Source organism: Ovis canadensis, chromosome 17, assembly GCF_042477335.2.
Source record: "Ovis canadensis isolate MfBH-ARS-UI-01 breed Bighorn chromosome 17, ARS-UI_OviCan_v2, whole genome shotgun sequence".
NCBI classification, from domain to species: Eukaryota; Metazoa; Chordata; class Mammalia; order Artiodactyla; family Bovidae; genus Ovis; species Ovis canadensis.
The window spans coordinates 60,979,625-60,996,713 of record NC_091261.1 but is presented as its reverse complement, the minus strand read 5'-3'; the positions used below and the strand labels follow the sequence as shown (position 1 = coordinate 60,996,713).

Here is a 17,089-nt window from a genome sequence, read left to right as displayed (position 1 = left end):
TTATTTGATATCTGGAATTTATTTTAGCTTTAGGGTGAATTAAGGCTCTGTAGCCAAATCCCAATAGCTTATCAGTTGTCTCAACATAAATTATCAAATAATTCTGTCTTTTCTAAATGTTTTGAAGCTAAGTTAAGTTGAAGTTGAATATGTTACATGGCACTTTGGAATGGGCTCCCCAGTGAGACCCACACTGGTAGAGAAATAAGGTACTGGACCTAGGGATGGGTGACCCCCAAACTCAGGGGTCTAGGGACCAGGCAGGCAATGTACATGATGAAGCAGGTCAGGTATTTTCATGTTCAACATTTGGGAGTATTCTTCTTATTCACAGAGAAACATGCTTTCTTTCCATCTTGGATCAAGGAGAGGGGCTGAATCATGGAGATCCCAAATTCCAGTGACTCAAACAAAAGAGACATTTAAAAGTATTTATTTATTTGGCTGTGCTGGGTCTTAGTTGCAGAAGGTTAGTTGTGGCATACTAACTCTTAGTTGTGGCATGTAGGATCTAGTTCCCTAACCAGGGATTGAACCGGGCCCCCTTCATTTGGAGCATGAAGTCTTAGCCACTGGACTACCAGGCAAGTCCCAAGGTAGAAATTTTTTTCCTCATTTCACCATCCTGATGTGGGCAGGAGGTCCCAGGTAGAAATTTGCCATGATCTCCAACATCATCCTGGGATCCAGGGGTTGTCTTTCTCTTTGCCCTGGTAGTGTGGTATCTTATGGTGGAGGTTGCCTTCTCCCCATGGATCATCCCACGTTGGGAAGGGAAAAGAGATAGGAAGTGGACAGTGGGGCATTTCCTTTTCAAAGGATGTGACCTGTGAATTGGACACATCACTTCAACTCATTCCCAGAACCTGGACCTAAGTCATGTGGGTACAGTTGGCTGCCAGGGGGCATGGTAAAGGCACAGCTCAAGCTTGGGGGATTGTATTACCAGGAGGAGAAAGTTGAGAAAGGACACTGGAATTAGCCATTTTATGCCACAACAGGTGTCTTTTTTGCCCTTACTTTTGATATGAACCTGGTTATAGAGGGCTGTTTCCCCACAGTAAGGAAAGTAACAGTGCAGATGATAATCAGCTGTAACTGAAACTCACGCTTATGGTTGGGAAGACAACAGTGAGTGACAGAGCTTGGGGATGCATTATCAGCTTCATCAGTGGGGAAGTTGACACTTGACCTTATTTTTTGCCCCCATGTGGCACGTGAGATCTTTGTTCCCCGACCAGGGATTGAACCTGTGTCCCCTGCATTGGGAGCACAGAGTCATAACCACTGGACCACCAGGGAAGTCCTGAGACTCAGCTTTTGTCTGCTGATGATGGCAATGCTGGTCCACTTCTCTGGAGGGCAGTTTTGACATTGTCTATCAAAATTACAAATGCACACACTTTTTGACTCAGCCATCCCATTTCAGGGAATATATTCGGAGAGACTGAACACGTGCAGATTAACCTATACATGAGGTTGTTCACTGCAGCCCTGTAGTAGCAAAAGGCTGGAAGTAACCTAAATGTCCATCAAGAGTTGTTCTTGTCGTTGTTCAGTCTGACTCTGCAACACTGTGGACCGCAGCACACCAGGCTTCCCTGTCCATTAAGAGGGACTGGTTAAATACATCTTGGTGTCTTCATACAATGGGGCAATATTCAGCCACACACAAAAAAGAATGAAAACACTCTAATGTTGGCCATAGTAACCTGAAGATACTACTAAGTGAAAAAACAAACAGGATGCCGAACACGGCACGTAGTATGTAATCATTTCTGTTGGAAAAAGGAAAAAGAATAGTGTGTGTGTTTGGGGGTGTGTGCATGCGTGTGCTTTTGTATACATAAAATATTTTGGAAGGTTCATAAGAAACTGATAACATGGGTTGCTTCTGAAGATTTGAATGGCTATAAAATGTTAGCAGAAGGGAGATACTTTCTTGAGAATCTTGTACCTTTTGAAGTTGAACCATATAAATCATTTCCCAATAAACTACAATTGTAAAACAGGAAAGATCTGTGAAGCTGAGAGAGGGCGAGCATTTCCTGAGTGTCATACAGCAGTTTGGAGCCAGCATCCATTTCTGTACCTCCCGGCACCTCATTTTGTCTCCCTGGCAATCATCCCATGCTGCTGGTTTTTGCCTTTAGAGATGGTTTGGAAGAACCTCTCTACCTTATTAACCAGCAAGTTGGAATACATTTTACCCACTGATATAATTAATTTGGTGCTTTGCCAGAGCTGTTGTTTTCCTCTGTCTTAATAGTAACAGCCCTTAAGCAAGACCTTCTTCTGCAGGATCCTGGGCTGTAGGATCGACCTCTGATTATACCTACAGTTACTCTGCAGTTCTCTGAGCACACCTGACTTCCCTGGTGACCTGGGCCGGTCCCCCGGCATTGGCTTCATCACCTGAGCTTTGGTAATCTTGGAAGCTGATGCAGGGGCCAGGGGACCTCACGGTAACTTGGAGGATCCTTGCTGCTTCACTTCTGTCCAGTGGCACCAGGAAAAATAATGATTTCTTGGCTGCAGAAGGAAGGGTGACAAATGTGGGACATGTGTGGAGTGAGGCAGGCAGCCTTTCTGGTTCCCTGGCAGGGATGCCGTTTAAAAGACATTTTTCTTGCAGATGAGAGAGATGTTCGGAGCCTCGTTGGGACTGGAGTCTAGTAATTAGCTCTTTACCTGTGTCCTGAGGATTTCCAGCACAGTCACTTGTCAGGGGAGCTTGGAAGAGGATACACTGTGTTCTGACCCAAAGATGAATTAGAACTTTCTCCTTGTTGAAATAAAATGAGAGATCTGAGTGTCCAGAGTTTGTGCTATCACTTTAAATCTCCTGTAGGGTGTGGCATGGGATGTGACTGATCACTTGGATTGTATGCGTTACGTTTCGTATAGGTTCGCTGCTGCTAACTGAGGCCTTAAGTAATAGCTTAAGGAAGATAGAAGTATATTTCTCGATCATCATCTAAAAAGGCATAAATAACCATCCAGATATTGTACAGCAGCTCCACTGCCAAACCCTCAGGGTTCAATCTCCTTCTGGCTCACTGCCATTCCTAAGGGGTGGGTCCCTCTTCCTAGTGTAAGATGGAGCCCTAGCCATCCCTTCCAGGGTCCTGAGAGCAGGCAATGGCCAAGGGCAAAAAAGTACGTCCTTGCTTCTTAAGTTGCTTTTTTAAAAAGGCACTTTATTTGTTTGTTTATGACTGCACTAGGGCTTCCTTGCTTTGCTTGGGCTTTCTCTAGTTGTAGTGAGTATGGGCTTCTCTTCATTGCAGAGCACGTGTTCTAGGCGTGTGGACTCCGTAGTTGTGGCACACGGGGTTGGTTGCTCCACAGCATGTGAAATCTTCCTGGACCAGGGATTGAACCCGTGTCTGCTGCATCAGCAGGCAGATTCTTATCCACTGTACCACCAGGGAAGTCCCTTAATTTGACTTTTAAAGAAGCCACCTGCAGGACTTCCCTGGTGTCAAGTGGCTAAGACTCCGAGCTCCCAGTGCAGGGGGCCTGGGTTCAATATCTGTCAGGGAACTAGATACCACATGCTGCAACTAAGAGTTCGCATGTCAAAACTAGAGAAACTGCATGCCACAACTAAAGATCCCTCTTGCTGCAACCAAGGCCCAGTGCAGCCAAATAAATAAAGTAAATGTTGAAAAAAAGAAGTTGCTTGCAAAACCTCCCTAATGTCCTACTTCCAGACTTCTGTCACCCTGTCCTGCCAGCAGAACCTGATAAGGGCTTGTGTTCATCATGTTACATTGACTAGGCTCTCCCACCAGAGGGTCTCATGGCAAATAGTCTATCATTATTTTGCAACTGGATCCAAAGGAAGTGGCAATGGGCTAACTGGGGAGAGGAAGCAGGGAAGGAGAGAAAACCAACTCAAGGCTGTGTATTGAGCTGGTTACTGCCATGGGCAACTGGGGTTCAGTCCAGGAGCACTGGAAAGGACACCTTGTGGTTGTTTGCCCAAGATGGGGTAGAGGGAAGTGTTTACCCACAGGCTGCAGTACCTCACAGTCATTGTGGGGCGCTCTCCACTTATTCATTTCCTTGTATTTGAATTATTTGCACAAGCAGAATGGCTGGGAAGTATCTCTGCAGAGACTTTGGTGTGCAGATCCTGTGGGTGCAATGATGGCCAGAACCAAAAGGATGGGTGGAAAGGAGGTGAGAGGGAGTATTAGTTATATGACTTCACTCAGCTGCAAAGACATCTGGGAAATGTAGTTTTTATTGATGGTGGCCATGAGCCCTGCAAAAACAAACAAACAAAACCCCAGGGTTTTGGGGTGTTTTTTTTTGGTTATTGTTGGAAGATATCGGAACACAGCTGGTAAAATTCCGGCACACCAGAATCTTTATTCGTCCCAAAATAAGGGATTTTGTCAGTCTCAGTGATCTGGAACTCAAATGAGGATATATAAAAAGGCCTTGAAATGGCCAAGATAGCCATCAAAGTCCGTGCACTGAAGCGTGTATTCAAGGTCCCATCTGAGGCCTACTGACTCTTGCTTTGGATGACAGTTCTAACAAGCACAGTGGCCTGTCTTCCCCATGGAAGCAGATGAACATGCAGGCAGTGGTAAGGGTCTGTCTACAGATGGAAACCTAACTCTTTCTCCCAACTCCAGCCTGTCCTTTACAGACTTTCAGAGTGGCTCATACAAACGCAGAGGGCACTTCTTCCTTAGAAGTTTCTCAGTGCCCTCGGGAGCTTGTTCTTGCCTGTCCACCTGGGGACCACACTCCTTGCACACGTCCGCTCTTCCAGTGCCCTGTGTACATCCTCCTCCTCTTGCCTAGAGTCTCCCCCACCTCGTCCCCAGTCTGGCCATTCCTGGTTATCCTTCAGCTTTCTGCTGAACGTTACATTGACTAGGCTCTCCCACCACAGGCTCTGATGGCAGATAGTCTGTCGTTATTCCTTGTTCAGGGCTCTTTCCACTGTGTGACTGTGCTCCTGGTGGAGGTGGGGTGGAGCTATGCCCATCTTGTTCATTGCTATGTTTTTAGGACCTGGCACCCAGTTGGTGCCAGTAAGTCTTTGTGGAATGGATAGGGATGGATGGATGGGAACACTTTTTCTCTGATCCCAGGTAGCTTCTTTCTAGCGTGTACCCTTGGTTCTTGGGTGAGAAAGGTTACAGAGTTTTTGCCCAGCTTCTTCCACTCCTGGGGTGCAGTTTCAAGCTCAGGCCTTTTTGGAGTGGGGATGGTGAAAGATCAGCAGGGTGGCTCTACTTCAGAACTACTCCTAATTGATCTCCAGAGACATCTCAGAGAGCTCCATGAATGTGTCAGTCATCCAGCAAGTTAGCCTACTCAAAGTGGAACACTGCCTCCTGCTGGAATTTGAATGTATTTGAGGCTGAGGCATGTTGGCATTGGCAAATGCTGGGTATCTTTTCAATTCCTACTGCCACCCCTTTACTTTCTTTTTTTGGAATAAGAATATGCATTTAAACATTTTTTTAAAAAGTAATTATTTTAGTTAGAGGATAATTTACAATATTGTGATGGTTTTTGCCTCACATCAGCATGAATCAGCCACAGGTATGCATGTGTCCCCTGAACCCCACCTCCACCTCCCTCCGCGTCCTATCCCTCTGGGTTGTGCCAGAGCACTGGTCTTAGAGGCCCTGCTTCATGCATCAAGCTTGCACTGGTCATCCATTTTACATATGGTAATGTATGTTTCAGTGCTATTCTCAAATCATCCCACCCTCGCCTTCTCCCACATAGTCTAAAAGTCTGTTCTTTACATCTGCGTCTCCTTTGCTGCCCTGAATGTGGGATCATCAGTACCATCTTTCTAAATTCCATATATATGCGTTAATATACAGTATTTATCTTTCTTCTTCTGACTTACTTCATTCTGTATAATAGGCTCTAGGTTCATCCACCTCATTAGAACGGACTCAAATGCGTTCCTTTTTATGGCTGAGTACTATTCCATTGTGTCTATGCACTGCACCTTCCTTATCCATTCATCTGCTGAGGGACATCTAGGTTGCTTCCATGTCCTGGCTATTGTAAAAAGTGCTGCAATGAACACTGGGGTACACGTGTCTCTTTCAGTTCTGGTTTCTTCAGGGTGTATGCCCAGCAGTGGGATTTCTGGGTTGTATGACTGCCACCCCTTTACTGTCAATTAAAAATATTCACAAACTTAAGTGCTTCCCCCGATATAAAACAAACTCAGTGGATATAAAACTATTAGTTCTCCTTAAAATGCTTAGAAAGCAGTCTTCCTCCCAACCTTGATTTTCAAACTAATATTGAAAATTTAGAGACTACAAAACAACATAAAGAATGAAAAACCATCTGGGAAAAGTCAGCAGTAATTTACTTTCTTCTAGTCTTTTTATGGTATATATTAACATGTCTGTAAATACACACACATACCCCTGAAATCATTATCTTAAATGTAAAGGTTTATAACTTGATTTTTTTCATTTAATATGAGCTTTTGAGCATGTTCCTAGGTCTTTAAATATTCTTCACGGATTAATTTTGAAGATGGCATACTACTTCTATGCAAGGGCATACCTTTAAAATAATATCAACCCCTTATATTTTTTAAGCAGTTAGATTGTTATGATTTTTCACTGCCACAGCTTTATTGCAAAAAATTGATTTTTCTTGTACTTCTGATTATTTTTCTTTTTTTGGAATTATTTCTTATAGAATCTTAGGAATACAATTCCTGGGTTAAGGGTGTGATTAGTTTTCAGTCTTTCAATTCATGTTGCCAAATTAATTTTTAGATAGATTATCTGTCGACATGCCATCAACAGTATCTGAGGGTTTTTTTTTTTTTTGGGTTGGTGATTTTTATTTTACTGAATCTTGAGCAATAGTGATTATGATAATTTTAAGAAAGTCAATTTATTAGTTTCCAAATTACCTTCTAAACTTGCAGGATTGGATAGGTCATTGTGTAGCTCTGGTTGATGTGTGAATTAGGCAGCTTTTTTCCCCTTATTTGAGTGTTTCTGTGTTCCCTATTTCCAAAACAGGATGTGTGGTAGCCCACAGGAAAAATAAAAAAAATACAGCATAATAGTTAAAAACAACTTTTCTCACTTTACATTTTATTAAAACATTTTCATGTGTTAGAAATATTTGCATACATCTTGCTGTTATGGGTGAGAATTCCACAGTTGATTGGTGATGTCTGCCACAGGTGTATCTGTGGCGAGGTGGAAGATTTGCCGTTGAGAGCCTACTCTTCCTGACCACAGGGGGCTTGCAGCCACTTACAGATCAGCTTTGAACAAAAAAAGTTTACAGATTTGGTCAGAATAGAATGGTGAGAGGTTGCCCTGTAATTGGCACTCAGCTTATTCCAACCCCTGCTTTTCTGCTGTCTCTGGTCCTCCTTTATGTTTTCAGTAGACTTGAACTGCAAACCTACTATGTGCACATCCAGCCCCTGAAAAGGTAGAAAGGAGCAGAGAGTACACCAAGGAGGCTGTGTTTCCCAAACTTTTGTTTTAATGCATTCCCTTCACAGTTTTTTTTTTTTTTTGAGGCCACCTCTGGTATATTCCTGTGCTATTTTCAATTTAATGTGTAATTTTAAAATTGATTCATTGGCTTTATCTAAATATGTTTATTTTAAAAGCAATCTCTATCACTCTCACAAACAAAAGCCAGCATCACTTGCCATAAATAGACAAAACCCTTCAAAATGAAGACAATAAAAACAAAACAATGGTCTTAAATTCCAGCTTGGAGACTGTTGCTTGCCAAAGGCTCTCAGACGGAGACCTGCTGTCTCTCTGTTAACAAGGTGATCAGCCAAGTGTTAGAGACTCATTAGCACCAGAAGGAGGCTTTCTCTCTTTAGGAGGTTTGCAGGGAAATTAAGAAGACTAACTTTCCAATTGTTAAATTTCATCTTCCTGAAAACATTAGGCAGGCATTGAATGCTAGGCAAAAGAGAATGGTGTCTTGGCAGAGTTCTTGTATGCTTTGGGGGATTATTCGAGGACACAGGAGAAGTTTGTTTCAATAGCAGAGTTATTAATGAATGGGACTCCCCAGGTGGCTCAGTGGTGAAGAACCCACCTGGTCAATGCATGAAATTCAAGAGACACGGATTTGATCCCTGGGTTGGGAAGATCCCCTGGAGGAGGGCATGGCAACCCACTCCAGTATGCTTGCCTGGAGAATCCCATGGACAGGGGAGCTTGGTGGGCTACAGTCCATGGGGTTGCCAACAGTCGGACACAACTGAATGACCAAGCACATGCACATGGTCCCCTAAGGGAGATTCCTATTTAGGTAAACACCCCCTCCTCCCCAACCAAACCCCACTTTGTGTGGTTGGTAAGAGGCAACCTAGGACATGATGGACCCACTTCTGTCTTTAAACAGTCACCAAAAAGCATCTCTTCCTCTGGAGGTGTCCTGTGTTGCTTGAGCTCCCGTGAGTTCTGGGCATGAAAAAAATAAAATTGAGTTGGCAGCACATCCAAGTGGCATGTGGCGCAGGCGTGTGCTGTTGGATTATTTTTATTTATGATAGCTGATTCACAATCGTCTCCATGGCGATGGGGGAGCTGAAGGCGGAGGAAAGAAGTGAGTTGTCGCGTTATTAAATGACCCGATGAAAGGAAAAAAGCTCTTAGACACATTAAGGATTAACTTAGTGTCATGGCCTTGCCTGGTGGGTCATTACCCATCTCTGCCACAGATATTGGCATTTCCATTTCCAGAGTGTTCTGAATGGTGTGGCTCATCTGCTTGCATTTGAATGTCATTCTCAGCTCAAATGCAGCCAGATGCTGAGGGTCAGGAGGGCTGCTGGCAAACTCATGGGGAGATGCTCCCTACCACAAAATGTTCAGGATATGCCATTTTGAATGCCAGTTTATACATAAATATACTTATGGGTTTTTAAAATAGACTTGAATAAATGCAAAATCATCTATAAATTAAATGTAAGAAATCCAGGCATACAATGGACACCCAGGTACCTACCACATATGGTCAAAAGGTGACAGGTAGAGAATGACAATATGTCTTGATTTCCCAGCTTTGTCCTGTTGTTTTGGCAAAACCCTTAATAACATCCCTTTTCACTCTCAGAATAGGTTCCGGTTTGGGTAATAAATTTTGTCGACTCTGCTTTTAAGCCTTCTTTAAGCTCCCTGCCCCAATCTTGTTCCCTCTTCCCTGCACAGAAACTCTTCTCTAAATTTTAGGTGTTCACTCCTTTGCTGTTCGATGTTCACCTCCCTCAATGGTCTATTATTCTTTTATTATTTGGCCACACAGCAAGTGGGATCTTAATTTCCTAACCGGGGCTCGAACCTGTGCCCCCACCTTTGGGAACACAGAGTCTTAACCACTGGACTGTCAGGGAAGTCCCCAGTGGTCTATTATTTTGGTTCGTCTCTGTGAACTCTTGAGTGAAACTCTGCTCTGAGTTTTCTTTTGTGTCGTTTCTCTTCCAGCAAACGTATTTCAGAGGTGCATCCTTGTTGCTAGACGTAACAATAATTCATCCTTCTCTACAGTTGTGTACTATTCCATGGTAAGAATGTGTCACAGTGTATCCATTTTACTGCAGGCAGACATGTAAATTGTTTTTTGGTTTCCACTGTAATGAACGAAGGCTGATAGGAACATATCCCGGTGTGTATCCTTATGGAAGCTGGAGTGAACTCTCCAGGCTCTGGGTCTAGAATTGTTGGGTCATGTGTTAACTGCATTTCTAATGTCACCAGATGGTGCTGCACTGTTTTCCAAAGTGGTGGTACAGTCTTTTTTGTTGTTGTTTGCCTTTTTTTTTTTTTCTTTTGGCCATGCCATACAGCTCGCAAGATCTTAGTTTCCCGACCAGGGCTTGAACCTGGGCCCTTGGCAATGAAAGTGTGGAGTCCTAACCACTGAACCGCCAGGGAGTTCCCTGGTGGTGCAGTTTTAAGGCCTCACTAGTAATGTGAAGGTGTTTTGGTTGCTCTGTGTCCTTGTCATCACTTGTTGCCAGACTGTTCAATTGTTACAGGTCTGATAGGATGAGAATGGTATCCCGTCGTACCTTTATGTCTCTAGGGCTGCCTGGGATTGTAGCCAGTCTGCACAACTCTGGGGCTCAGTATGAGGAGCCCAGCTTCCTGTAAATAGGCTCTATTCTCCAATATTAACTTTATATAATAAAGTCGATACTTGGCTCTATAGCAGCCTTTTTTTTGTTTTAATTGGTTGAGAACTTAGATGGGAAACAGGGATGTCCCTTAAGGGTGTCGAAAAGAAAAAACTCTGTATCTTCTCCGCTCTCACACTCTTCCCCCCAGAACACTTCCTCTCCAGTTGTAGGGAGTGGGGCATGCTTTCCCCCACACCACCCAGCTGTTCTCTGCAACACCAGCTGAGTGTCCTACAATCGAACTCAATTTGGACACTGTCTACCTGGAGATAGTATTAGATCCTGCAGGTCAAGGGCTTAGTTTTGCAATATCGCCCCCAACTTCAGATGCCAAGGGCAAGTCCAGGTTGTCACCTGCCCTCCTGACCAACAGGCTTGTTAATTGGGGTTTCCCACAACCCCCTTTTCAGTTTCAACCATTTGCTAACATGACTCATAGAACTCAGGAAAACAGTGTGCTTACTAGATTACTAGTTATTATAAAAGGATACAACTCAGGAGCAGCCAGATGGAGGATTCACAGGGCAAGTTCTGAAGGAGAGGACCTCAGAGCTTCCACGTCCTCTCTGGGTGCATGACCCTCCTAGCACCTCTGCGCGTTCAAACCCAGAAACTCAGAACCTCATTATTTTGGGTTTGTATGGACGCTTCTTCACATAGGAATGATAGATTAAATCAGGCCAGCCATTGGTGACCCATGCAACCTTCAGCCTCTTTCGCCTCCCTGGGGGTCAGGAGGTGAGGCTGAAAGTTCCAACCCTCTAGTCACATGGTGGGTTCCCTGGAAACTGTCCCCTCCTGCAGCTGTCTTGGGGCTTTGCAAAAATCACCTCATTAATATAAACTGGGATGTGGTTGAAAGGGGCTTGTTATGGATAACAAAACACTCTCACTTAAAAAAAAAAAAAGTTTTAAATTTGTTTGGCTGTGCCAGATGTTGGTTGCAGCATGTGGGATCTTTAGTTCCCTGACCAGTGATGGAACCTGGACCCCCTGCATTAGGAGCTCAGAGTCTTAGCCACTGGATCACCAGGGAAGTCCCACACTCTCACCTTTTTCACTCCATCACTTATGAAATTTCAAGTGTTTTTGAAAATCTGTGCCAGGAATAGGGATGAAGAACAAATATGTGTTTTCATTCCAAGTTGCCGTGTCGCAGCTGTCCTACAGACCATAACACACACAATCAGCAATGCTGTCTCTTAGAACTTACATTTTCATGTGCCTCTCATTCACCTGTCCCAGACCTTGCTAACCTGGAGCTTTCACTCCTCTCATGGAGCACCAGCTCAGGATGGCTCACACAGCTTACTCGGCTCTCTGCATTCATAGGATTTGTTTGTGGATTTAGCCTTTTTCCTATTTAATCATACTCTGCTAACCTTTTTGTGGATGTAAGTCTTGCTTCCTTCATCTGAGATCTTCTGAAATTTTCCTCATCTTTATATGCCCCTCGGGAACTAATGTTGTCTAGGCTCATTCTTCCAGGAAATGTTTGGCAGATCCCATTATGTGCTAAGCCTGATGATAATGGCTAAAGTAGTCAAAGATAAAGAAACTGAATTACTTGCTCTTCTCAGGGACATGCTTTCCAGACAAAATGAAAGAAATAAATAAGAGTGACGTGATAAGACTTTGGATAGGAGGAATACCTCGATTATTAAAGAGACTTTCTTTGCCTGGAGAAGTTGGGTAAAGATTCGCAGATGAAAGGTAACCATGAAGTGGATTTTAAAGGATGAGTAGGAATTGTCAGTTCAGTTCAGTCGCTCAGTTGTGTCTGACTCTTTGTGACCCCATGAACCGCAGCATGCCAGGCCTCCCTGTCTATCACCAACTTCCAGAGTCTACCCAAACCCATGTCCATTGAGTCGGTGATGCCATCCAACCATCTCATCCTCTGTCGTCCCCTTCTCCTGCCCTCAATCTTTCCCAGCATCAGAGTCTTTTCCAATGAGTCAGTTCTTTGCATCAGGTGGCCAAAGTACTGGAGTTTCAGCTTCAACATCAGTCCTTCCAGTGAACACCCATGACTGATCTTTAGGATGGACTGGTTGGATTTCCTTGCAGTCCAAGGGACTCTCAAGAGTCTTCTCCAACACCACAATTCAAAAGCATCAATTCTTCCATGCTCAGCTTTCTTTATAGTCCAGCTCTCACATCCATACATGACCACAGGAAAAACCATAGCCTTGGCTAGACAGACCTTTGTTGGCAAAGTAATGTCTCTGCTTTTGAATATGCTATCTAGGTTGGTCATAACTTTCCTTCCAAGGAGTAAGCGTCTTGTAATTTCATGGCTGCAATCATCATCTGCAGTGATTTTGGAGCCCATAAAAATAATTATGGGCCACTGTTTCAGCCACTGTTTCCACTGTTTTCCCCATATATTTCCCATGAAGTGATGGGACCGGATGCCATGAGCTTAGATTTCTGAATGTTGAGCTTTAAGCCAACTTTTTCACTCTCCTCTTTCACTTTCATCAAGAGGCTCTTTGGTTTCTTCTTCACTTTCTGCCATATGGGTGGTGTCATCTGCGTATCTGAGGTGATTGATATTTCTCCCGGCAATCTTGATTCCAGCTTGTGCTTCTTCCAGTCCAGCGTTTCTCATGATGTACTCTGCATAGAAGTTAAATAAGCAGGGTGACAATATACAGCCTTGACGTACTCCTTTTCCTATTTGGAACCAGTCTGTTGTTCCATGTCCAGTTCTAACTGTTGCTTCCTGACCTGCATACAGGTTTCTCAAGAGGCAGGTCAGGTGGTCTGGTATTCCCATCTCTTTCAGAATTTTCCACAGTTTATTGTGATCCACACAGTCAGAGGCTTTGGCATAGTCAATAAAACAGAATGTTCTTCTGGAACTCTCTTGCTTTTTTGATGATCCAGCAGATGTTGGCAATTTGATCTCTGGTTCCTCTGCCTTTTCTAAAACCAGCTTGAACATCTGGAAGTTCACTGGCCAAATAGCTATTATAAATCTGATTGGTAAATTAACTATGTCTTGTCTTCCTAGTTTTGGGGATTTATTGGAGTTTTGTTTTTTCCATCCTCAGAAACTTTTGGCTAGTCAATCTTCGTTTGTGTGTGTGTGTTGAGTCACTCAATCATACCCAACTCTTTGCAACCCCTTGAACTGTAGCCTACTAGGCTCCTCTGTCCATGAGATTTTTTAGGCAAGAATACTGTACTAGGTGCCATTTCCTTCTCCAAGGGATCTCCCTGACCTAAGGATTGAACCCATCTCCTGCATTGGCAGGAGGATTCTTTACCTGCTGAACTATTGGAGAAGCCCAAAGTCAATCTTTAAAAGGTAAATACTAATGAAAATGGAAAGATAGCCTTTCAGTGTCCACGGGATCTTGACTCTGGTCATTAATGTGTTGGAAATGAGGTAAGAAGTCCACACCAGGGTGACTTTTATTCATTCATTCTTTTATTTGAATACATAGTTTGCATCTGTTGGATGTTTGAATAAAAGATAAAGGAAAATAGAATAAGCTGCATTCTTAGAACTGTGACTACCCTGGCTTCTCTTCTGACCTTGTTGGGGTCAGCCGACTCCAGCTGGTGGCAGCAGCTGTCACCACCGAGGTGTGTTCTCTGAGCATTTTTCAGCTGTTTAGCTCAGACTGTGGGTCTGATCACAGTGGCCAGAATTACACAGAGTCATTGTGGGCATTTGGTTAATTACAATAAAGCCATCAGGTGAAATGAACTATCCATTGCTGACTGCGTTCTAACCATCATTAGATGGATCTCTGATGAGCTGGCCCTGGGCTGCGCTTGATTCCGGGCATCTGAAGGCTGTTTGGAGTGTTAGTCAAGGCTGAATGGCTGGGCAGGAGTTGGGAATGAGATGTTTTTCTCAGTGGGGAAACCTTGAGAGACTATTTGTATGGGTGTGATTCCCTCATGCCTTTGGGGGCTGCCTGTCTGTTAAGCAATGCTTGCTTTGCCCTTGGCTTTGACCTGACCCCAAAGTAGCTGTCAGTCAGATAAACAGAAGCACTGCCATCTCTCCTGACAGCTGTTGTGGTGACGACTGTCAGGGTGCGGGGAAGTTGGCTTGCTTTCCAGAAGGTGCGTGTGTGATGTTTTAATCTGGAGAGGGGACTGGCCAAGGGGTTGGACTGGTGAAAGGCAGGCAGAGGAGTTCAGGTCCTCCTGAAAGCCCCGTTTGGGCAGGGTTTTGGATTCTAATAAAGTTGTCTTTCATCACATCTGCTTAATGCATTAGATTTTTCTTTCTTTTTTTTTTTTTTTGGCCATGCGGTGTAGCATGTAGGATATGACTTCCCTGTCCAGGGATGGTATCCATGTGCCCTGCAGTGGAAGCGCAGAGTCCTAACCACTGGACTGCCAGGGAAGTCCCACTGCATTAGATTTTAAGGTAGAGGTTGCAAATTGGAACACCTTGAGCTGGATGTGTGGGTGCCATGGGTTGAATTGTGTCCCCCCAAAAAGATGTATCCAAGTACTTGCTAATGTGACCTCATTTTGCAGATAGTCATATGATCCCTAGGGTGCTACTACAGTATGATTGATGTCCTTATAAGAAAAGGAGAAGGGCTCAGGAAGAAACTCACGCGAGGACTTTCCCCTGTACCTCTGGGGAAATTCATAGAGGCTATGATTTAAAAACAGACATTTCATAATAAAAACGGGGATTTCTGGCAACTCTAGAAACATCAGATTTGTCCACATAGGGCCAGCATTCTCTGATGGAAGTCATCTGGACCTCTTCACTTCACCCCAGTCACCGCTGCTGCCCGCGTGATCTGCTTCTCCCAGCTGCATTCCCTATCCAGCCCTCCAGGAATGCGAGACTGTGGCCCTTGCTCTTACAATAGGTCTGGGATGGAAGATTTGAGAAAGGGCCTAACTCTTCCTTCTAGAGCAGGAGATGGCAAGCCACAGCCTGTGAGTCAAATCTAGCCTGCTGCCCGTATTGATAAATAAGGTTTTATTGGGAAAGAGCCATGCCTACTTGTTTATCTATTGTCTCCAGTTGCTTTCACACTGCTGTAACAGAGTTGAGTAACTGCAACAGAGATCATTTGGCCTGTAAATCCTAAAATATTTACTATCTGGCCCTTTATATAGTTTGCCAATCCCCTTGTAGAGAATCGAGAAATCCAGATTTTTACATGGATTCCCTTTGTTTTTAAATGAGGGCAGGTAATTCATATTGGTTTTTAATGTCAGAAAACCTGTCAGTCAAAGACATCTTTCCATGACAATAAATGTGAATTTCATCATTAAAAAAAGATGTGGAGTACTATGACTTAACCATTCTTTTATTAATGGGTATGTAGGCAGTTATGTTTTAACTTTATATGCACTAGTCAGGACTGGCTAATGAGCACCACACTTGAGCATTGAATTTTTTTTTTTTTGGCAAATCTTTTTTTTGGGGGACTGTATCATTTGGCTTACAGGATCTTAGTTCCCTGACCAGGCATTGAACCCGAGCCCTCGGCAGTGAAAGCATGGAGCCCTAATCACTGAATTACCAGGGAAATCCTGAGATTCTTTTTTTAGGATGGGGAGGACATATGTGATCGGGTTATTTAATTCAGACTGTCAAGAGCCAGTAGACTATGTTATCACTCTTGTCGAATGTTCACATTTCATTTTTAGGGCAAGATATTAAACACTGATTCTTGCTGTTCACAGAGGACTACATGAGAGAGAATGGAATTAACAGAGGAAAGAATTATTTTGGGTGTAGGGAGGAAGATTTTGTTACTCAAGGTGGTAAATCTTGGAAAGTTATAGCAGTGGAAGTCTCTGCAGACTTTCTAGGAAGCGACAGCTCTGCCCTGGTTGGATGTCACCCAGGCATGGATGATCAGGTGACCCACTTTTGCACAGCCGACCTCTGCATCCTGTCTTGCTCACCAGGAAGGAGTGCCACACTGGGTAGAGTTGGGGCTCGTTGGTGCTGGGACTATTCATCGGGTAGCCATTCCTCTGCCATCCCTGGATTGGAGGGCACAGGCTGGCTTAGCTGATCCCACGCCCTGCTCACCTCCAGTGTTTTTATCTATGACTGTATGGTTCCATCTCTCCGTTCAAAGCCAGTTAGGTCCCCTGAAGGTGGTGTGGCTGCTTGGAGGGTATGGATGTGTGCAGGAAAGGGCTAACATAATGCGAGGCTGTTATCCTTAGAAAGGTCTACTTGACGGTTGGCTGGCCAACAGTCTGGGAACTTGGCGCTTGAACTGTTCTCTAAGTGTGGTTCACTGTTCCCAGACTATACGAACCTTGTGATTTATGTTGAACACCTGCTTTCCTTCTGAGAGTCTGGAAGGTGGACACATGCTAAGCAGAGGGTGCCTGCATTACCAGCTCCCAGTATAAACTGTGGGCACTGAGACGCGAGTGGCCTTCCCTGGGCAGAACAGCACATGCATGTTGCTGTGTTTCTGTGGCTTAGAGAAGAGTGAGGTCTGTGTGACCTTGTGGGGAGGGAGTGAGTATAAGATAGCCTGTGCATAAGATTTCTATACACTCAGACTGTGACTTTTCCTCTTGCTGATCAGGTTATGCAACAAACCTTAGCCATAAGGATGACTGAATACTGAGTTCCACGAGTGCTTCTAGTGAATCACTAAATGTATGGGTGGTCTTGGGAAACCCCAAAGCAGAATGATTTATTATAAATTAAAATCCAGCATTAAAGGAAATTCAGAGAGTGAATGCCTTGATGATAATGATAAAAGTACCAGTGATTATATTAATAACTAATTTTATTAATTTGGCAGTTGCTAATCTAATCTTCATAGATTAATTTAACCATCCTCTTAGAGGTAGGTATTACTTTCATCCCATTTTACAGATGCAAAAACTGAGGCATGGAGAGGTTAAGTGACCTGCCCTTTATCAGTTAGCTCACAGTGA

The 17,089-nt window shown here is 43.9% G+C and overlaps 1 protein-coding gene and 1 non-coding gene across 2 annotated transcripts in view; one reads left to right on the top strand and one right to left on the bottom strand.

Annotated features, from left to right (window-relative positions):
* Nucleotides 1-17,089, top strand: part of TMEM132B (transmembrane protein 132B) — a 399,927-nt gene that overhangs the window by 77,338 nt on the left and 305,500 nt on the right. The window lies entirely within an intron of this gene.
* Nucleotides 1,230-1,302, bottom strand: TRNAG-CCC (transfer RNA glycine (anticodon CCC)). Its single transcript has one exon. It is a non-coding gene; the product is annotated as a tRNA-Gly (tRNA).